The following is a 24,253-nucleotide window of genomic DNA, read 5'->3' as shown; positions in this document are numbered from 1 at the left end:
GAGTTTCACTGGGAGGAATAAGGAGACAGCAGGATAATGCCCTGAGGTTTCACTGGGAGGAATAAGGAGAAAGCAGGATAATGCCCAGAGTTTCACAGGGAGGAATCAGGAGACAGCAGGATAATGCCCGGAGGTTTCACTGGGAGGAATAAGGAGACAGCAGGATAATGCCCGGAGGTTTCACTGGGAGGAATAAGGAGACAGCAGGATAGTGCCCTGAGGTTGTGTTCTCAAAATGGAACTTCAAAGTTTGTAATATGCCACCAGCGTGGAAAGGCAGCAGCTGTGAAGTGAATCAACAAGGCGTCCTGGAAGCTCTAAAGAAGCTGGCGTGATGGAGGAACACTCCCGAGGTGTGAAGTGATCTGCTTTGGAAGAACAGGCAGCAGCAATGGAGCGTTTTTTAAGTTGTCACTTCACCGTTTGTTTTTGCACTTTGTCGGTATGCACTACTGTACTCTGCACAATTCCTTTGTTTCACACACGTCACTGTATTGATTGTCATCATCCGTACTGTTTACACTGTGAAATGTATACAAACAAGCAATTTCATTGCTCCCTGGTGTTTAGGACAATAAACTGATCTGATCTCAACTTGAAAATCTTGCAGAATCAGAGACTTCTGGGTATATTTATACCAATCCTTAAAGGAGACTGAATAGTAGATGGCTCTGAAATAAGTGTGGATTTATAAGGATAATGACTGTGTGATCAAATCTCGAACTGATTTGGCCACAAGTGGTGACTCAGTACACTGTTGGGCTACACTCTTTAGGAAGGATGTGAATGAAGGTTTAGAGGTCAATACAACACTAAATTCCATCTTTAATCCTGTCCACGTTCCTATTGACCCTGCCCCAATTCTAACACTCACCTTCATTTTACAATTCCCAACCTGCATGTTTTTAAGACATGGGAGGTAGCGAGAGCATCTTGTGTTCCCCAGGGAGAACGTGCAAACCCCACACAGACAGCATCACAGATCAGGATTGATCTTGGGTTTGCGGAGCTCTGAGGCCGCTGCCTTATCGGTTCACGTCTGTGCCACACTTTTCAATGTCCTCCCTCAGTCTATGCTAGTAGCTGCAGAGGGTTGTGGGGTCTTTGCCTTAAGTTTTGTGAAGCCATTAGGGTCCATCCTGATTGAAAACAATACCCCAGCTACTCGTTGGCTTAAGTTGCTGGGATGGTGACATAACTTCCTATGACTGACGGAGACTTCCCGTCAGCTGTGAGGCTTCCTGAACAACAGAGCGACCACAAGCGGAAGATGGGTCAACTCAGTTCATCTGAGCTGACCATTCGTCCTTGCAAATACTTAACAATAACCCACACGTTCTAGCTTTATCTCTCAGTGATGGGAAGTGGAGTTACTCTGCAATATCTTCCCTGTTCTCATTGCCTTGAGCTGAGGATATAGGAGCAGAATTAGGCCCTTTGGGTCACCAAGCCTGCTCGGCCATTTAATCATGGCTGATTCTTTTTCCCAACACCATGACCCTGCCTTCCCCATGTAACCCTTAACCCCCTACCAATCAAGAACCTTTCAATCTCTGCCTTAAATACACTCAATGGCTTGTCACCACAGCTGTCTGTGGCAATGAATTCCACAGAATTATCCCCTTAAAGGTGTGGCATGGGGCCAAGTGGTTAGAGCATTGGACTAGCGATCTGAAGGTTGTGGGTTCAAGCCTTGGCTGAGGCAGAGTGTGTGTCCTTGAGCAAGGCACTTAATCACAGTATGCTCCAGTCTACCCAGCTGAGAATGGGTACCGGCAAAAATGCTGGGGGTTAACCTCGCGATAGACAGGCGTCCTATCCGGGGGGAGTCTCGTACTCTCAGTCACTTCACGGCATGGAAACCGGCATAAGCACCGGCCTGATGGGCCACAAGGCTCGCGACAGACAGATTAATCTTAATCTAATTCCCTTAAAGCCGAAGAAATACCCCTTCATCTCAATTCTAAAGGGAGTCCCTTTATTCTGGGGCTGTGCTCCCACATTGTGACCTCTCCTGCTAATGGAAACATCCTTTTCTGTCTGCTCTATCCAGGCCTGTATTTTTTTAGATTATTGGCACTTAGTAATGCATACATTAAGAAATGATACAATGTTTCTCCAGAATGATATCACAGAAACACATGACAAACCGACTGAAAAACTGACAAAAACCACATAATTATAACATATAGTTACAACAGTGCAAAGCAGTACCGTAATTTGAAAAGAACAGACCATGGACACGGTAAAAGTCTCAAAGTCTCTGGAAAGTCTCATCATCTCACGCAGACGATGAACCTCCAGCGCCGCAAACTTGCCGATGCAGCATCCTGGAAGCATCCGACCACAGGCTTACTCCGAGTCCATCCGAAAACTCCGAGCCTCCGACCAGCTGTCTGACACCGAGCACCATCTCTGCCGAGCGTTTTGACCCCGGCCCCGGCAACAGGCAATAGGCAAAGCCAAGGATTTGGGGCCTTCCCCTCTGGAGATTCTCGATCGCACAGTAGCAGCGGCAGCGAAGCAGGCATTTCAGAAGTTTCTCCAGGTGTTCCTCTGTGCTTCTCACGGCTGTCTCCATCAAATCAGGATTGTGCACGGCCCCCTATTCTGTACAGTTCTGGCATTGTTGGTCTTCTCTGATCTAGATGTTGGCTGGTAGCTCTCCCATGGCTGACAGGCAAGATGTTGTAGAAGCAGCAGGAATATTATATCATACATGTGATGTTATTGGATGAGTCCAAGGTCTGGCAGTGGAAGTAAGCTTTTGGGAGGGTCTTGTGAGAGTGTCGGGTGTATCTAACAGTGTTTCTGATAGACCTTCACTCTGAACAACAATTCGAAAGGTGGCTTCAGGAAGAGGTAGATCCCAGCAATGGGGGAAAGTGGGAGATTCTCAGCTTAATAATCTCAATGGTTTGATGATAGAGCCAATAAATAAAATATGCCTTTTTAAAATTCGCGAATTCTATTTGCTTTGAAAGTTTAATCGATGGCATCTTTTAAGGTCCTTCTAACAAGCAGTTAAGCACATCTTTACAATCTGTAGTTGTATTCTTCCATTTAATGCAGAGCCTGTAACTTGAAGTGTTCTGTTTGTATGCTGAGAATGCTCAGGTGTGTCTGAAATAACTCTCCCAAATCATGCTCCTCAAAAATATCCAGTTCGGGAGATTGACGAACAGGATACGTTTGCATTGCTATTCCAGAATGCACAATTCTTCCAATTTCTTTTTTTTTTGTGGGATATTAGAGATTGAAAATACTGAGGAGAAAGTTTATTTAACCTTTCTGGATAAAGATCAATATGCTCATTATTGTTATCCATTTACTAGATAAGCAATTGGAAATAAGTATTAATGGGGAACCAGGACATTAGGGTTCTTTAATAGAAAATATGACTTTGGCCTAAGTGTCCTCAGTAAAAACTAAATTTCAAAATGACTTATGTTGGGATATAAAAATAATAAGCTATTGAGATGCTAACAGAAAAATCTAGAAGCAGCTCTCATGCTCCATTGGGGCCCTAATTCTACAAGTTCTCAATTAAACTCGGGTCCCACTTCCCATATTCCCTTTGACCTACTGGGACACTGGTTTCCACATTTCACTGGAAAAATTATGATACTACTGCTCTGTGTAACATCTAGAAAAAACGTTGTACTAAAAGTGTGTTGGTATATTAACTGGAATAACATCCATCCAGCATCATCAACGTCCAAGCATGTGGATTCATGGAACCTTACTGTACTTAACAATGGAGGGAGAGAGAATACAGTACATCGTTTAGTTTAACATTATATGTAGTGTTGAGACATTAAAACAAGACAGATAAAAGCAACTTACAGGCATAATATTTATTAATTTGTTGTGATCTGGGCAAAAGCAAACGTGTGTTGCCAATCCTTGGTTGTCACGGGAAGGTTAGGGGTGAGCCACCATGGCAGAACCTCTGATGATGATAAAAGTGCTCCCACAGTGCAGATCGGGAGGGAGTTCCAGGATTTAAACCCAATACTGATGAAAGAACAGCCATAATGCCCATGTTAGAGTGGTGTATGACTGGAGAGGGAACCTGCGGGCTGTGGTGGTCTGCCGTCTTTTTCTGTCTTCCTTCTAGGGGTCATGGGTTTGGGAGGTGCTGTCAGAGTAGCCTGAGCAAGCCCTGCTTTGCATTTTGTAGGTGGTACACACTGCAGTCACTGTGTGACCTTGTGGATGGAGTGAGTGTTTAATGTGGTCTGTATGGAGGTAAGCAAATAGCCTGGTTTGTTATGACTGAGTTTGATCTTCATGTGAGTTTACTGAGCTGCATTCACCCAGGAAAATAGTGGGTATCTCCTCACCATCCTGACTTGTGCATTGTAGATGGTGGAAAGACCATTAGAAGATGAGTTGTTATCACACCTACCTGTTCTCCAATCTGCTCTTGTGGCCATGATGTAGCAGTTCCAGTTGAGCTTCTGATCAATGGTGACCCCAAAATGTTGATTATGGGGGACTTGGTGATGGAATGCATTGAATGCCACGTGTAGGTCAAGCTCTGTCTTGGATGTTATCCATCCCTGGAAGTTTTGCTGAGGAGTTGCAAATGAACATAGTGAGTTCAAAGAGATGACAGGAGATCTTGATCAGTTCGGGAAGCGGGCTGAGGAGAAACAAATGGATTATAATACAGGTAAATGTGAGGTAATGCACAGGAATTATAAACTATGAATTTATTTATTGATTTATTTATTGATTGAGCTACAGCATGGAATAGGCCCTTCTGGCCCTTCTGGCCCTTCTGGCCCTTTCAGCCAGCAATTCCCCCGATTTAATCCTAGCTTATTTCTCAGGTTAATTACAATGACTACGTAACATAACAACTGGTATGTCTTTGGACTGTGGGGCAAAACCAAAGCACCTGGAGGAAACCCATGCAGTTGTGACAAGAACGTACAAACTCCTTACAGGTAGCGGTGGGAATTGAACCTAGGTTGCCTGTACTGTACAGCATAGTGCAAACCACCAGGCTACTGTACTGCCCCAGGGTGGCTGAATTTATAGAGCTCTAGAGAGTGTTGCATGACAGAGGGACCTAGGAGTTTCACAGGTTGGCAGGGTGGGGAAAATGGCATTTAGTACACTGATTAGTTACTGTGTTCAACTGGAAAGAGTGCAGAAATGGTTCATGAGAATGTCAGAATCTGAATCAAGTTGATTATTACTGACATAGGATGTGAAATTTGTTGGCCTGCAAAAGCAGTGCAAAAACAAAAGAATCTATAAATGACAAAAAAATCAATAGTGCCAAAAAATGAGGTAGTGTTCATGGGTTCATGGACCATTCAGAAACAGGTGGAGGGGAAGGAGCTGTTCCTAAATCATTGAGTGTGGGACCTCAGGCTCCCATACCTCCTCCCTGGTGGTAGTAACAAGAAGAGGGCATGTCCCTGATAGTGAGGGTTCTAAATGATGGATTGCAGTTTCTTGAGGATGCCGTCAATGTGGAGAGGATTGTTCCTATGATGGCTGTGTCAACACCCCTCTGCAATCTCTGTGCTTTGGAGCCTCCATACCAGGCTGTGATGGAACCAGTCAGAATGGAGGCAATACATTAATCGTACAGTAGGCGACACCTAATTAATTAGCTTGTTTATTTCGGCTTTTTTCTTAAAGATGTACTGGGTGCGCCCCGGCTACCGCTGCACCACTGCATTCTTCGTGGCAATGTATCAGTCCGCGGCCCGGAGGTTGGGGGCCAATGCTTTATACAACCTTGAGATTTGTCTCCTTATAGGCAGCCACAAAACAAAGAAACCCAATAGAACCCATTCAAAAAAGACCAATGTACAGAAAAAAAACGCATTGTGCACACTATTAAAGTGGGCAAATAACATTCAGAAATGAAGTTCACAGCCATAAAGCCAGGTACAGCTGGTCTGGGAGCCCATTAGTTGCAGGCTACAGCATCAGTTCAGCACAGAGACAAGTAAACCTTGTGGAGCAGCCAGCTGAACACTGACCTGTCCCTCTCCTCTGGCTCCAGCACCCTGATCTTTCCAATCAGCCCAGTGCTTAAATCGTCCAAACCTTGGGTCATTCCTCGCTCTCGGAGATGGGCCCCAGCGCCGTGATTGGGCCCACACTGGACCTTTACCAATCGGCCCAGTGCTTACATCGGTCAAACACTGGCTTGTTCCTTGCTCTCGGACACCTCAACTCTGCCTTACCTTGGCTCTGCCACTTTAAGTCGCCTCCAAGTCTGCTCCAGCAATGGCCAAAGATTGACTCATTTCCCGTTCTCCTCGACTCGACCCTTACACACCACTCCAGCACCAGCCTGCACCTTCGAGGTTTCGGTTCACACCGCAAAAATACAGGCATTTCAAAAGCTCAACTCCAAAAGTGAAGTTACAGGCTATTGATTACAGAGATCATTTTCCAGAAAAGATGTGATTAATAGTTTTGTTTGCTGCAAGAAAGTCATTGCTGTGCTTCTCCCATGCCATCTTACGCCAGAAGTGTATCTGTAGAACTTTGCAAGTGTATTTGGTGACATGCCAAATCTCCTCAAACACCTAATGAAGTATAGCCTTCTTCGTGATTGCATTGATGTGGGGACCAGAATAGATCTCCTGAGATGTTGACTCCCAGGAATTTGAGGCTGCTCACCTTTTCCACTCAATGAAACCTGGTGTGTGTTTGTGTGTTCTCCTGACTTTCCCTTCCTGCAACCGTCAAAATTCAAAGTTCAAAATAAATCAATCATCAACGTACATATGTGTCACCATATACAACCCCGACATTCATGATAACCATAACAGATCAATGAAAGACTGCCCAACTTGGGTGTTCAACCAGAGTGCAGTAGACAACGAACTGTGCAAGTACAAAAAGAAAGAAATAATAATAACCAATTTCCCCTGGGATTAATAAAGTATGACTATGACAATGACTAATAAATAATCAACAAATATTGAGAACATGAGATGAAGAGTCTTTGAAAGTGAGTCTGTTGGTTGTGGGAACATTTTATTGATGGAGCAAGTAAAGTGAGTGAGGTTATCCCCTTTGGTTCAAGACCCTGGTAGCTGAGGGGTAGTAACTGTTCCTGAACCTAGTGGTGTGATTCCTGAGGCTCCTGTACCTTCTTCCTGACAGCAGCAGCGAGAAGAGAGCATGGCCTGGGTAATCTGAGATTGTGCCAACAACAGTGAGGTTGACAGTGAATTTATAGGTGCCGTGTGAGCTGTGCCTAGCTTACACAGTCATAAGTGTAGGAAGTGTAGAGCAATGGGCTAGGCATGCATCCTTGAGGTGTGGCTGTGTTGATTGTCAATGAGGAGCACTAGAGGGCCCGAGTTATAGGGAGAGGTTGCCCAGGCTGGGGAATGGAGGAGAGTGAGGAGTGATCTTACAGAAATGTTGAAAGTTATGAGAGGCAAAGGTAAGGTGGATAGTAGCAGACTTTTTCCCAGAACAAGGAGTCCAAAACTATGGGGCACAGGTTTAGGGTGAGAGTGGAGAGATACACAGTAAAAGAGATCTGAAGGGCAACTTTTACACTCAGAGGATGGTAAGTATATGGAACAAGCTGCTACAAGAAGTGGCTGAGGCAGGTACAACAGCATCCTTTAAGAAGCCCTTCAATGGGAACATACTGGAATGGGGTGGAGGAACCAAACGCAGGAAATTGGGGTTAGCTGGGTGGACACCATGGTTGGCATGGACTACTTGAGCCAAAGGGCCTGGACCCGTGCTGTAATGCTCTATGGCTCGGGCTCTACAACATGAACGAGATCCCCACTTCTGTCTTCATGATGGAAGGAAGGTTATTGGGTCCAGCTCAATACCCTGAGGAACTCCTGTTGTGGTGATGTAATGGGGCTGGATGACTGAATTCATCTTCCTTCCTCTGATGTATGACTTCAGCCCTCAAAGTGTTTTCCCCTCGATGCCCATTGACTCAAGTTTTACAAGGACACGTCAGTGCCACACTCTCTCAAATGCCACATTGATGCACTCCCTCTTCACCACTGGAATCCATCAGTCTGCTCCGTATCTGGGCACCGGAGGTCTGGAGCGGAATATATCACGGCGAGAGCCAAGGAGAGCATGGGTGAGTGGGTGTTTTCTGATAACTTTGCTGTTGATACCTTCCATGACTTTAAGGGTGGATTGACGGAGCAGTGATTAGAATCACACAGGATGGGAACAGGCTGTTCGGGCCACTAGGCCCATGCCAACCGAGATGCCCATCTAATCTAGTCCCATTTCTCCCATATCCTTCTAACCCTTTCCTGTCTTTGCTATTGGAAACATCTGTCCAGCCCTGTTAGTATTCTGTGGGTTTCTATGAAATTACCCACTCTTTTAAACTCTAGTACTCTGAAGGTAACCTCCCCTGGGATAGCTAGCCAAACTCTTGTCTGTAAACCTTTCAGAGTGATCCCTTGCATGCAGTGCAGCCAAGCGCTGAGAACAGAGGTTTGTTCAGCTTGCAAAGTAGATTACTCACAGGGCTCCTGCAGAGTCATAAAGGGGCTTCTCGCACCCCAGCAGACGGGTGACAGCTTATGTGTTGTTCAGTTCTAGTTAAACCTGGCACACGCTGGCTCTACAGTCTGACCGAACTACCGCCACTACGGCACATAAATACAGACAGACTCTGAAGAAATCAGTTGACGGAAGCTTTTCATCCATTCAAAGCCACAAGCAAGGCCTTGACACTGCAACATATTCAACAGATTAAGATGCTGTTGTGTTTGAGGTAGTTTTGTTTACTTTCGAGGTTGTTATACTGCCAACAAACTGTCAGTGAAATTTGAATGGATTCTACCAGCTCTACAACCTGCAAACTGGGTGATGAGGGCGTTCCCCACCCCCCTCATCACCCAATCCCTGCACCCACATCCTATCAATACACAATCTCTGATCCCACCCTTACCCAGTCCCTAGCGCCTAACCCCTCCATTACCCAGTCCCTGGCTCCCAACCCCTCCATCACCCAGTCCCTGGCTCCCAACCCCTCCATCACCCAGTCCCTGGCTCCCAACCCCTCCATCACCCAGTCCCTGGCTCCCAACCCCTCCATTACCCAATCCCTGATCAATACTATCCTATCAATACACAACCCATGATCAATACTATCCTATCAATACACAATCCCCGATCCCCTCATTCCCCAATCCCTGATCAATACTATCCTATCAATACACAATCCCCTGATCCCCTCATCATCCAATCCCTGCATCCCCATCCTATCAATACACAATCCCTGATCAATACTATCCTATCAATACACAATCCCTGATCCCACCCTTACCAAGTCCCTGGCCCCCAACCCCTCCATTACCCTGTCCCTGATCAATACTATCCTATCAATACACAATCCCTGACCCCCAACCCCTGATCAATACTATCTTATCAATACACAGTCTCTGATTCCACCCTTACCCAGTCCCTGGCCCCTGACACCACAGTTACCCAGTTCCTGGCCCCCAATTCGACCATTACCCAGTCCCTGGCTCCCAACCCCTCCATTACCCAGTCCCTGCACCCCCATCCTATCAATACACAATCCCTGATCCCACCCTTACCCAGTCCCTGGCCCCCAACCCCTGCATTACCCAGTCCCTGGCCCCCGACCCCTGCATTATCCAGTCCCTGGCCCCCAACCCCTCCATCACCCAATCCCTGCACCCCCATCCTATCAATACACAATCCGCGACCCCACCATTACCCAGTCCCTGGCCCCCGACCCCTCTGTTACCCAGTCCCTGGCCCCCGATCCCTCTGTTACGTAGTCCCTGGCTCCCAACCCCTCCATTACCCAGTTCCCGGCTCCCAACCCCTCCATTACCCAGTTCCCGGCTCCCAACCCCTCCATCACCCAATCCTTGCACCCCATCCTATCAATACACAATCCCTGACCCCACTGTTACCCAGTCCCTGGCTCCCGACCCCACCGTTACCCAGTCCCTGGCCCCCGACCCCACCGTTACCCAGTCCCTGGCCCTCGACCCCCACTGTTACCGAGTCTCTGGCCTCCGACCCCTCTGATACCCAGTCCCTGGCTCTCAACCCCTCCATTACCCAGTCCCTGGGTCCCAACCCCTCCATCACCCAATCCCTGCACTCCCATCCTATCAATACACAATCCCCGACCCCACCATTACCCAGTCCCTGGCCCCCCGATCCCACGCCTGGCTCACTATAGCCATGCCAGTGTGTGTGCACTGTGTGATGGTCTGTTTGTAGGTTTCCTATACAATAGTGGCCAGGGTTCCACCTAAAACTGCTGCTTTCTATATTTCCATATAATGTTTCTAAACCATTGGACTTGTTTACTTGGTTAGAAGAATCATAGGGCCATAGGGCAGAGAAACAGGCCCTTTGACCCATCTAATCTGTGCCGGTCTGTTTTTCTGCCTAGTCCCAACAGCTGCACCGGGACCATAGCCCTCCATACCCCTCTCATCCATGTATCTATCCAAACTTCTCTTAAATGTTGCATTCAGACCTGAATCCACCACTGCCTGCAGCTCGTTCTACTCTCACACCACCGTATGAGAGAAGGTGGTTCCCCTCAGATGTCCCTTAAATATTTCACAAGCTCCTTGTAACTTCAGTGGGAATTGAATCCCAGTCACTGATTGCTGGCACAGTTAACTGTTACACTAACCGCTACCCTACTGCACTGCTCCTGCGCTCCAGGGAATAATGACCTAACCTATTCAACCTTTCCCTAATACTCAGATCCTGACAACACCCTTGTAGATTTTCTCTGCACTCTTTCAAGCATGGATATCTTTCCTGTAGGTAGGTGACCAGAACTACACACAATACTCCAAATTCAGTCTCACCAATGTCTCGTACAACTTCAACATTACATCCCCTCTCCTGTACTCAGTACTCTGATTTATGAAGGCCAATTTGCCAAAAGCTCTCTTTATGACCCTATCTACCTGTGAGACCATTTTCAAGGATTAATGGACCTGTGTTCTCAGATCCCTCTGTTCTACTGAACTCCTCAGTGCCCTACCATTCACTGTGTAAGTCTCACCCTAGTTTGTCCTGCCAAAGTACAACACCTCACACTTAGATTCAACCTGCTATCTTTCAGCCCATTTTCCCAGTTGGTCCAGATCACACTGCAAGCTTTGATAGCTTTCCTCACCGTCCACTGTGCTCCCAAACTTGGTTTCATTATTGTTGTATTTCTCTGAGTAAGATTTATCAATATATGACTCAGTGTCCAAGCTCTACAGCTTTCTAGAGTATGAAATTCCCAAGATTCACCATCCTTTGGATGAAGACTTTTCTTCTCATCTCTGCTGACCCTTTACTTTGAGACAGAGTCAAGCTACACAGGGCTCTTCTGCTCTGCCATCCTTACATCAGAGAACAGTAGCACATACAGAATGCTGGAGGATTCAGCAGGTCATGTAGCATCGATGATGGAAGTAAACAGTGGATGTTTTGGGCCGAGACTATCCTTCAGGACTGTGAAAGGAAGGTGGAAGAAGCCACAGTAAGTAGGCGGGGGTGGAGTGGAAGGACAGCAAGCTAGAAGGTGAGAGGTGAAGCCAGGTGAGGGGGAAGGAGTATGGAGTGAGAAGCTGGGAGGTGATAGGTGGAAAAGATAAAGGGCTGAAGAAGAAGGAATCTGATAGGAGAGGAGAGTGGGCTGTGAGAGAAATGGAAGGAGGAGGAGAGGCAGTGAGGGAGGTGATAGGCAGATGAGGGAAGGGGGGGAATTAATATTAATCCATGTTCATGTCACCAGGTTGAAGGTGTTGCTCCTTCCATCTGAGAGTAGCCTCATCATGACAGTAGACTGTATGAGGCTCTGACCAGATCACTGTACTGTCTCATCCAATGCTTCATTCTTTGCTCATTGTTTTCCAAGTAATGTCACTCACTCCAGAAAATGCAAGTGAGACTCGGCCTAGTGACTTGTGAATTGACGCCAGCTCAGTGAAAATTGATTTTGAAGTTAGAAAAGGATTATTTTCATGTCAAAAGCACAAAATGCTCAAGATTCTGAAAACCTAAAAAAAAAATACAAAATAAACCTTTCATCAAAATATCTGGGTTTTGATGAAGGGTCCCTGACCTAAGTAGTAATGCTGTCTCTCTCTCCACAGATTCTACCTGGCCTGCCGTGAGCTTCCAACATTGTGACTTTTTTCAGATTTTCAGCATCTGCAATACAGTGCAAACTCAACACAACACTCATTATTATACCATTACTTTTGGATATGCTGCTGTTATTAATAGGGAAGAGACATCGAAAAGGCGGGTCTGGCTGCATGTGTGGAGAGAGAGTCATGTGTAGCCCCTGGGTTAGAGCAGGAAGGATGCAGGAAGCAACTGGATACAGAGGTTTCCAGTGCTCTGAAAGAGGTGAAACACCATGATAATGATTTCCTAGAGGAGGGTTGCTCCAGCTTCTGTGGCTTTATTTTGGAGACTTCTAATTTGATTTTGAGACGATACGAACTTATTCTGCCAGAAGTCCTTTCAGTGCCTTCCTGAGAGGATAGAAGCTGACAATCAAACTTGCAGTCTGGTATCACTGTTTTGGACCCCAGGAAGAACACTGAACCTCCCCCTGCAATTCATTCAGTGCATGGGATACTACATTCAAGCAACACAGGGCAGGCCCTTCAGCCAAAATGATCATGGAAACCAAAATGCCCATCAAAGCATCCATCTGTACAGTATTTGGCTCATAGCTCCCTAAACCTTTCCAATCTGTGTACCTCCCCAAACGTCTTTTAAATGTTGTTATTGTACCTGCCTCAGCAACGTTCTCTGCAGCTCATTCCACATACTCACTATCCTCTGTGTGAAAAAGAAAAGTTGCCCCTTGAGATTCTATTACATCACTCCCCTCTCAGCTTTAACCTGTTCTCGCTAGCTCTTGATTTCCCAGTCCTGGGAAGAAGTCTGAATGCTCTCATAACTTGATAATTTTATAATACGTGTCCTCAGTGTCCTAAGCAAGAGGAGAAATTGTCCTTCCTTGTCCAACCTCACCTATAACTCAGCCCCTTAAGTCCTGGCAACATCCTTGTAAACCTTTTCTGAACTCCTTTTACTTTAATAACATCTTTCCTATTCCAGGGTGACCAGAATCAAACTCAATTGTCCAAGTGAGGCCTTGCACAAATCACCTTCTATACTCATTACCCTAGGTGCCAAAAGCCTTCTTCAACACCCTCTTAACTTGTGATTCCACTTTCAGGGAGCCATGCACCTTATCTCCAAGGTCACTCTGCTCTGTAATACCCCTCGGGGCCCTACCATCCACTATGAAAGTCACACCACTAGGTTCAAGAACAGTTATCATTCCTCAATCATCAGGCTCCTGAACCAGAGGAGATAACCCTCACTCCCCCATCGTTGAAATGTTCCCACAGCCAATAGACTCACTTTCAAAGACTCTTCATCTCATGTTCTTGATATTTATTGCTTATTTACTTATTATTTCTTCTTTTATTTGCACAGTTCGTTGTCTTCTGCACGCTGGTTGAATACCCCAGTTTTGCAGTCTTTCATTGATTTTATTATAGTTATTATTCTATAGATTTATTGAATATGCCTGCAAGAAAATTAATCTCAGGGTTGTATATGGTGACTTTGGTAATAAATTTACTTTGAACTTTGAACCTGGTTTTGACTTTCCAAAATGCAGCATTTTGCAAATATCTGTATAATACGCAGTACCTCACAAGAGAGTAGTAGCTATGGACATAACATCCTGCCTTAAATCAAAAACGATACCCCATTCCTCACAAACACTTCCAAGTCATTCCCAGCACCGTTACCCAATTATTTGACCATCCCATCAGGCAATGAGATATCTTTCTAAAATAATTTGCATCTGCTTATTTTGGCCGAGAGCAAATAGTAATGAGTTATTGATTAACCAATACTGTCACATAACCTCTGTGTGCCATTCATTAACCCTGCATTTGCTGAGTTCATGTGCTGACACAAGGACAACAATGTTCTCTGACAGATTTGACAGGACATGCCCTGAAACTGAACTTCCATACTGTCAACAGCACAGTATTAAGGACCTCCTCCAATAGCTGAAGCAACACACACAAAATGATGGAGAAACTCAGCAGGTCAGGCAGCATCTATGGAAATGAACAAGCATTTCAGCCAAGACCCTTTGTAAGGACTCAAGCAGCAGAACTCCACTAGCCAAACCCTTGATGCTGTCTTGTCACTCAGGAAGTTGATAGGCCACGTTGGAAACCAGGGTAAAGCAATGACACAGTTTGTCTTAATCTGCAGTAGTGCAAGCAGAGAGTAAAAATAGACACTTAGCTGAAATTAACTTCTTGTTTCATTGGCACAGAATCTGGGCAGCAGGTTTTTCGAAGAAATTATTCTACATTATTTCAAGGCTTTTTTTTAGCACTTAATGGCTTTTTAATACACACGCACACACTCTTCTGTAAAATGACCATCTAGAGCACAATGACTCCATCCACTACTCTCGTAAAATGCACATGAATCTATACAATCCACTTTAAGCCCCTTTGTGTAGGTATTAGTGTGCACAATGCAGTTCTGTTATTGACTGCAATCCAGAATGGTTCCTTTATTATGGGGCGAGATCATTTTAATTCCCTTGACATACAGTACACAGTGCCGCATTAATCTGCACAGTGGGCCAGCCAAATGAAAGGGGTTGCATTTACAAAGCATCTTTCGCTACAGCAGAATGTTTTCTATAACACAGCTGAAAGAAAGTTGCTATTTGGAACATATGGCAAAGCACAGAAGATCCCATGAGCAGCAACGTGGTGATGACCAGGTTGTCCTTCTCAAGTGATGTTGAATGAGAGATACGTATTGACTGGGGACATTAAGGATAACCTCCTGGGTCCTTGAAATGGAACTCGTCATTAGTGCACATTGATAAATAGGGTTTAATTCAGATGTTGGAGGTGTTGCACTTTGGGAAGCCAAGTTGGGGTAGGAATTTTACAGTGAATGGTGGGGTCCTGGGGAGAACTGTGGAACATGGGGACTAAGCAGTAAAAATACATGGTTCCCTGAAAGTGGCATCACAGATGGACAGTGATGGAAAAGCTGGCCATCATAAGTCAGAGTTCAAAGTGTAAGAGATGGATTTCTATGTTGCAGTTGTACAGGACATTGATGAGGCTGGTTTCAGAATATCGTGGTCAGTTTTGGTCACCCTGCTATAGGAAAGATGCTAGAAGGAGTGCAGAGGAGATTTATCAGGACTCGAAGGACTGAGTTAAAATGTAGGTCCAGTAATTATCAAGAAAATGGATGAAGAAGCTTTTACAGACTCTCTGTTTACTACTGTCATTCTTACCTTTAGACTACAAATCAAAAGGCTGAAGGAGGCAATGGTTCATATGAACATGACTCAAATATCCATGGTTCCCAGACATGGGAACCACAACAAGATAATCTGTTTGATTTCCCACTCCATACAAACAGACAGTCTGTGTACCTAGATCAGGGACAACAGAAGTGCCAAGTAACAACTGTCTCCAGTAAAAAAGAATCAAACCCCTTATCCTTGACAGTCAATTGTATTACCATCACTGGGTTCTCTCACCATCAAAAACCATGAGGGTCACCGCTGACCAGAAGCTCAACCCAAATGGTGCAGCACATGAATATCACAGCCACAAGGGCCAGAGAGAGGCTGTGTTTCCACAGGTAGTGGCTAATCTCTTGACACCCCAAAAGCAAGTCAATTCCAGTCCATGTTGTGTGCACGAGTACTAGAAGGTACAACTAAAAACTTACTTGCAGCAGCATCACAGACACATAAACCCAAACAACATACATGATACTGATGATATACTGTATGAATTAACACAGGGCAGTGAAGAGAGAGAGAGGGAGAGAGTTTGAAAGAGAGAGAGAGAGAGAGAAAGAAAAAGAAAATCAGAAACATGGCCATGGTTGTGCTGGAGGTTGTCTTTCATGATCCATGGCTGAGGTAGGGTTAAGGTTGTGCAAGTTGGTTCGTGAACCTAATGGTTGCAGGAAGGTAGCTGTTCCTGAACCTGGGGGCATCGGACTTCGAGCTTCGGTACCTCCTGCCCAATGGTAGCAGCAAGAAGAGGACATGACCCAGATGGTGGGCATCCTTGATGATAGATGCCGCCTGCTTGAGGCAGTGCCTCTTGCAGCTGCCCTCAGTAGTGCGGGGAGGGCTATGGCCATAACTTCCTGCAGTCCCTTGCATTCCCATGCACTGGAAATGCACAATTCTGCAAATCAGCAGTACAATGGATGACTCCCCATTCACCTGGATGAGCACAGCTCCAATGGCTCTGAAGCCACTTGACCAGCACCCCGTCACGCACGTTAAACGTTCATTCCTTCGGGCGTCAGCGCATTGAGCGCGTACCCTCAACGAAGTACCCTGCTGATGCTCACCCGGGCTGTTTCAGCGGCAGCTCTCAAATATCGCCATCTCTGCCACCAAGAAGAACAAGGGCAGCAGGCACAGGGCAATTCCACCACCAACAGTCCCTCCCCCACCCCCCCAAGTCTCGTGCCACTCTTTCTTGGAAACACGTTGCTCCATCCAAATCCTGGACCTTATTGCTCACCAGGATGGTGGGAGCAGCTTCACCTGCAGCACAGCACTGGTTCAAGGTGGCTGACTACAACTTGTCAAAGGCAGTTCGGGATGTGAATAAACACTGACTCTTGCTTGTAAGTGAATAAGAAAAGGCCACTTAACCATTTCAGCTAGATCATGGCTGGTTAGCCTCCTTAACCTTCCTTTTAACCCTGCTTACTGTTCCTTTTTCCCTCCGTCTGTACCTTCACTGTAAGTCTGGATACTAAAAGCTGCAGCAGAATACCAGATCTTCATTCAATTTTGTCTGAAAGATTGCTTCCTGATGTCTCTCCAAATTGACCTGACGCTCTTGTGAAATTTATATTCCTTTTGTTTGGATTTTCTCATCTATATTTACTGTCTAGTATTCCTTTGTGACACTACTAAAATTATAAACATCTCACCTTCTGCTCTCCACACCAACAGCCCTCTCATCTTCTGACCAAAAGCAAAAGGAAACTTTGCTTGCAAATTTTCTCTCTATTCAAATCTAAACGTTGGTTTCACTTTGGTGAATTTACTTTGTACTTGCTCCAAGAACCTTTGCTGAGGTATGTTCCCAACAAAACTGAGTGTAACATTCTGATCGAGACAAGCCATGGTTGTGTTGGTCCACTTCCATGGACATGGCACATTAATCAATTAGACTTCTTGATTCCCTACTGTACCTATCTCCCTGAATACCCTCTGTACCTATCTCCCTGAATACCTTCTGTCGTACCTATCTCGCTGAATACCCTCTGTACCTATCTCCCTGAATACCCTCTGTACCTATCTCCCTGAATACCCTCTGCCCTATCTCCCTGAATACCCTCTGTACCTATCTCCCTGAATACCCTCTGCCCTATCTCCCTGAATACCCTCTGTACCTATCTCCCTGAATACCCTCTGCACCTATCTCCCTGAATACCCTCTGTACCTATCTCCTTGAATACCCTCTGCGCCTATCTCCCTGAATACCCTCTGTACCTATCTCCCTGAATACCCTCTGCACCTATCTCCCTGAATACCCTCTGCACCTATCTCCCTGAATACCCTCTGTACCTATCTCCTTGAATACCCTCTGCGCCTATCTCCCTGAATACCCTCTGTACCTATCTCCCTGAATACCCTCTGCACCTATCTCTCTGAATACCCTCTGCGCCTATCTCCCTGAATACCCACTGTACCTATCTCCCTGAATAACCTCTGTACCTATCTCCCTGAATACACATTGTACCTATCTCCCTGAATACCCTCTGTACCTATCTCCCTGAATACCCACTGTACCTATCTCCCTGAATGCCCACTGTACCTATCTCCCTGAATACCCTCTGTACCTATCTCCCTGAATACCCACTACCCTATCTCCCTGAATACCCTCTGCCCTATCACTCTGAACCCCTCTGCACCTATCTCCCTGAATAACCTCTGTACCTATCTCCCTGAAGACCCTCTGTACCTATCTCCCTGCATACCCTATGCCCTATCTCCCTGAATACCCTCTGCCCTATCACTCTGCAACCCTCTGCACCTATCTCCCTGAATACCATCTGCACCTATCTCCCTGAATACCCTCTGTACCTATCTCCCTGAATACCCTCTGCCCTATCACTCTGAAACCCTCTGCACCTATCTCCCTGAATACCCTCTGTCCCTATGTCCCCGAATACCCGCTGTACCTATCTCCCTGAATACCCTCTGCCCTATCACTCTGAAACCCTCTGCACATATCTCCCTGAATACCCTCTGTACCTATCTCCCTGAATACCCTCTGTACCTATCTCCCTGAATACCCACTGCCCTATCTCCCTGAATACCCTCTGCCCTATCACTCTGAAACCCTCTGCACCTATCTCCCTGAATACCCTCTGTACCTATCTCCCTGAATACCCTCTGTACCTATCTCCCTGAATACCCTCTGCCCTATCTCCCTGAATACCCTCTGCCCTATCACTCTGAAACCCTCTGCACCTATCTCCCTGAATACCCTCTGTACCTATCTCCCTGAATACCTTCTGTCGTACCTATCTCGCTGAATACCCTCTGTACCTATCTCCCTGAATACCCTCTGTACCTATCTCCCTGAATACCCTCTGCCCTATCTCCCTGAATACCCTCTGTACCTATCTCCCTGAATACCCTCTGCACCTATCTCCCTGAATACCCTCTGTACCTATCTCCCTGAATACCCTCTATACCTATCTCCCTGAATACCTTCTGTCGTACCTATCTCGCTGAATACCCTCTGTACCTATCTCCCTGAATACCCTCTGCACCTATCTCCCTGAATACCCTCTGTACCTATCTCCTTGAATACCCTCTGCGCCTATCTCCCTGAATACCCTCTGCACCTATCTCCCTGAATACCCTCTGCACCTATCTCTCTGAATACCCTCTGCGCCTATCTCCCTGAATACCCACTGTACCTATCTCCCTGAATAACCTCTGTACCTATCTCCCTGAATACACATTGTACCTATCTCCCTGAATACCCTGTGTACCTATCTCCCTGAATACCCACTGTACCTATCTCCCTGAATGCCCACTGTACCTATCTCCCTGAATAACCTCTGTACCTATCTCCCTGAATACCCACTGCCCTATCTCCCTCAATGCCCTCTGCCCTATCACTCTGAAACCCTCTGCACCTATCTCCCTGAATACCCTCTGCCCTATCACTCTGAAACCCTCTGCACCTATCTCCCTGAATACCCTCTGTCCCTATGTCCCTGAATACCCTCTGTACCTATCTCCCTGAATACCCTCTGCCCTATCACTCTGAAACCCTCTGCACCTATCTCCCTGAATACCCTCTGTACCTATCTCCCTGAATACCCTCTGCCCTATTACTCTGAAACCCTCTGCACCTATCTCCCTGAATACCCTCTGTCCCTATGTCCCTGAATACCCTCTGTACCTATCTCCCAGAATTCGCTCTGTACCTATCTCCCTGAATACTCACTGCCCTATCTCCCTGGATACTCACTGCCCTAACTCCCTGAATACCCACTGTACCTATCTCCCTGAATACCCTCTGTACCTATCTCCCTGAATACGAACTGTACCTATCTCCCTGAATACCCTATGTACCTATCACCCTGAATATCCACTGTACCTATCTCCCTGAATACCCTCTGTACCTATCTCCGTGAATTCCCTCTGCCCTATCTCCCTGAATACCCTCTGTACCTATCTCCCTGAATACCCACTGTACATATCTCCCTGAATACCTTCTGTACCTATCTCCCTGAATTCCCTCTGCCCTATCTCCCTGAATACACTCTGTACCTATCTCCCTGAATACCCTCTGCACCTATCTCCCTGAATACCCTCTGCACCTATCTCCCTGAATACCCACTGTACCTATCTCCCTGAATAACCTCTGTACCTATCTCCCTGAATACACATTGTACCTATCTCCCTGAATACCCTCTGTACCTATCTCCCTGAATACCCACTGTACCTATCTCCCTGAATGCCCACTGTACCTATCTCCCTGAATACCCTCTGTACCTATCTCCCTGAATACCCACTGCCCTATCTCCCTGAATACCCTCTGCCCTATCACTCTGAAACCCTCTGCACCTATCTCCCTGAATACCCTCTGCCCTATCACTCTGAAACCCTCTGCACCTATCTCCCTGAATACCCTCTGTCCCTATGTCCCTGAATACCCTCTGTACCTATCTCCCTGAATACCCTCTGCCCTATCACTTTGAAACCCTCTGCACCTATCTCCCTGAATACCCTCTGTACCTATCTCCCTGAATACCCTCTGTACCTATCTCCCTAAATACCCACTGCCCTATCTCCCTGAATACCCTCTGCCCTATCACTCTGAAACCCTCTGCACCTATCTCCCTGAATACCCTCTGTACCTATCTCCCTGAATACCCTCTGTGCCTATCTCCCTGAATACCCTCTGTACCTATCTCCCTGAATACCCTCTGTACCTATCTCCCTGAATACCTTCTGCCCTATCACTCTGAAACCCTCTGCACCTATCTCCCTGAATACCCTCTGTACCTATCTCCCTGAATACCCTCTGCCCTATCACTCTGAAACCCTCTGCACCTATATCCCTCAATACCCTCTGTCCCTATGTCCCTGAATACCCTCTGTACCTATCTCCCTGAATACCCACTGTACCTATCTCCCTGAATACCCTATGTACCTATCACCCTGAATATCCACTGTACCTATCTCCCTGAATACCCTCTGTACCTATCTCCGTGAATTCCCTCTGCCCTATCTCCCTGAATACCCTCTGTACCTATCTCCCTGATTACCCACTGTATATATCTCCCTGAATACCCTCTGTACCTACCTCCCTGAATTCCCTCTGCCTTAGCTCCCTGAATACCCTCTGTACCTATCTCCCGGAATACCCACTGTACCTATCTCCCTGAATACCCACTGTACATATCTCCCTGAATACTCACTGCCCTATCTCCCTGAATTCACTCTGTACCTATCTCCCTGAATACTCACTGCCCTATCTCCCTGAATACTCACTGCCCTATCTCCCTGAATACCCATTGTACCTATCTCCCTGAATACCCTCTGTACCTATCTCCCAGAATACCCTCTGTACCTATCACCCTGAATACCCATTGTACCTACCTCCCTGAATACCCACTGCCCTATCTCCCTGATTACCCACTGCACTATCTCCCTGAATAACCTCTGTACTTATCTCCCTGAATACCCTCTGCCCTATCACCTGAAACCCTCTGCACCTATCTCCCTGAATACCCTTTGTACCTATCTCCCTGAATACCCTCTGTACCTATATCCCTGACTGCCCTTTGCCCTATCTCCCTGAATACCCATTGTACCTATCTCCCTGAATACCCTCTGTACCTATCTCCCTGAATACCGTCTGTACCTATCTCCCTGACTGCTCTCTACCCTATCTCCCTGAATACCCTCTGCACCTATCTCTCTGAATACCCTCTGCGCCTATCTCCCTGAATACCCACTGTACCTATCTCCCTGAATAACCTCTGTACCTATCTCCCTGAATACACATTGTACCTATCTCCCTGAATACCCTGTGTACCTATCTCCCTGAATACCCACTGTACCTATCTCCCTGAATGCCCACTGTACCTATCTCCCTGAATAACCTCTGTACCTATCTCCCTGAATACCCACTGCCCTATCTCCCTCAATGCCCTCTGCCCTATCACTCTGAAACCCTCTGCACCTATCTCCCTGAATACCCTCTGCCCTATCACTCTGAAACCCTCTGCACCTATCTCCCTGAATACCCTCTGTCCCTATGTCCCTGAATACCCTCTGTACCTATCTCCCTGAATACCCTCTGCCCTATCACTCTGAAACCCTCTGCACCTATCTCCCTGAATACCCTCTGTACCTATCTCCCTGAATACCCTCTGCCCTATTACTCTGAAACCCTCTGCACCTATCTCCCTGAATACCCTCTGTCCCTATGTCCCTGAATACCCTCTGTACCTATCTCCCAGAATTCGCTCTGTACCTATCTCCCTGAATACTCACTGCCCTATCTCCCTGGATACTCACTGCCCTAACTCCCTGAATACCCACTGTACCTATCTCCCTGAATACCCTCTGTACCTATCTCCCTGAATACGAACTGTACCTATCTCCCTGAATACCCTATGTACCTATCACCCTGAATATCCACTGTACCTATCTCCCTGAATACCCTCTGTACCTATCTCCGTGAATTCCCTCTGCCCTATCTCCCTGAATACCCTCTGTACCTATCTCCCTGAATACCCACTGTACATATCTCCCTGAATACCTTCTGTACCTATCTCCCTGAATTCCCTCTGCCCTATCTCCCTGAATACACTCTGTACCTATCTCCCTGAATACCCTCTGCACCTATCTCCCTGAATACCCTCTGCACCTATCTCCCTGAATACCCACTGTACCTATCTCCCTGAATAACCTCTGTACCTATCTCCCTGAATACACATTGTACCTATCTCCCTGAATACCCTCTGTACCTATCTCCCTGAATACCCACTGTACCTATCTCCCTGAATGCCCACTGTACCTATCTCCCTGAATACCCTCTGTACCTATCTCCCTGAATACCCTCTGCCCTATCACTCTGAAACCCTCTGCACCTATCTCCCTGAATACCCTCTGTCCCTATGTCCCTGAATACCCTCTGTACCTATCTCCCTGAATACCCTCTGCCCTATCACTTTGAAACCCTCTGCACCTATCTCCCTGAATACCCTCTGTACCTATCTCCCTGAATACCCTCTGTACCTATCTCCCTAAATACCCACTGCCCTATCTCCCTGAATACCCTCTGCCCTATCACTCTGAAACCCTCTGCACCTATCTCCCTGAATACCCTCTGTACCTATCTCCCTGAATACCCTCTGTGCCTATCTCCCTGAATACCCTCTGTACCTATCTCCCTGAATACCCTCTGTACCTATCTCCCTGAATACCTTCTGCCCTATCACTCTGAAACCCTCTGCACCTATCTCCCTGAATACCCTCTGTACCTATCTCCCTGAATGCCCACTGTACCTATCTCCCTGAATAACCTCTGTACCTAACTCCCTGAATACCCACTGCCCTATCTCCCTCAATGCCCTCTGCCCTATCACTCTGAAACCCTCTGCACCTATCTCCCTGAATACCCTCTGCCCTATCACTCTGAAACCCTCTGCACCTATCTCCCTGAATACCCTCTGTCCCTATGTCCCTGAATACCCTCTGTACCTATCTCCCTGAATACCCTCTGCCCTATCACTCTGAAACCCTCTGCACCTATCTCCCTGAATACCCTCTGTACCTATCTCCCTGAATACCCTCTGCCCTATTACTCTGAAACCCTCTGCACCTATCTCCCTGAATACCCTCTGTCCCTATGTCCCTGAATACCCTCTGTACCTATCTCCCAGAATTCGCTCTGTACCTATCTCCCTGAATACTCACTGCCCTATCTCCCTGGATACTCACTGCCCTAACTCCCTGAATACCCACTGTACCTATCTCCCTGAATACCCTCTGTACCTATCTCCCTGAATACGAACTGTACCTATCTCCCTGAATACCCTATGTACCTATCACCCTGAATATCCACTGTACCTATCTCCCTGAATACCCTCTGTACCTATCTCCGTGAATTCCCTCTGCCCTATCTCCCTGAATACCCTCTGTACCGATCTCCCTGAATACCCACTGTACATATCTCCCTGAATACCTTCTGTACCTATCTCCCTGAATTCCCTCTGCCCTATCTCCCTAAATACACTCTGTACCTATCTCCCTGAATACCCTCTGCACCTATCTCCCTGAATACCCTCTGCACCTATCTCCCTGAATACCCACTGTACCTATCTCCCTGAATAACCTCTGTACCTATCTCCCTGAATACACATTGTACCTATCTCCCTGAATACCCTCTGTACCTATCTCCCTGAATACCCACTGTACCTATCTCCCTGAATGCCCACTGTACCTATCTCCCTGAATACCCTCTGTACCTATCTCCCTGAATACCCACTGCCCTATCTCCCTGAATACCCTCTGCCCTATCACTCTGAAACCCTCTGCACCTATCTCCCTGAATACCCTCTGCCCTATCACTCTGAAACCCTCTGCACCTATCTCCCTGAATACCCTCTG

The 24,253-nt window shown here is 46.6% G+C and overlaps 1 protein-coding gene and 1 long non-coding RNA gene across 2 annotated transcripts in view; both read left to right on the top strand.

The window, feature by feature from the left end:
* tp53i11b (tumor protein p53 inducible protein 11b) overlaps positions 1 to 24,253 on the top strand; it is a 252,783-nt gene that overhangs the window by 69,955 nt on the left and 158,575 nt on the right. The window lies entirely within an intron of this gene.
* On the top strand, positions 8,580 to 13,661 carry LOC140205056 (uncharacterized). The gene is made up of 2 exons (XR_011887739.1): positions 8,580 to 8,755; positions 12,135 to 13,661. It is a non-coding gene; the product is annotated as an uncharacterized lncRNA (long non-coding RNA).

The sequence above is a fragment of the Mobula birostris genome, chromosome 11, assembly GCF_030028105.1.
Source record: "Mobula birostris isolate sMobBir1 chromosome 11, sMobBir1.hap1, whole genome shotgun sequence".
Classification (NCBI taxonomy): domain Eukaryota; kingdom Metazoa; phylum Chordata; class Chondrichthyes; order Myliobatiformes; family Myliobatidae; genus Mobula; species Mobula birostris.
Note: the sequence above shows the minus strand (reverse complement) of the source record. Positions and strands in the feature narration are given on the sequence as shown.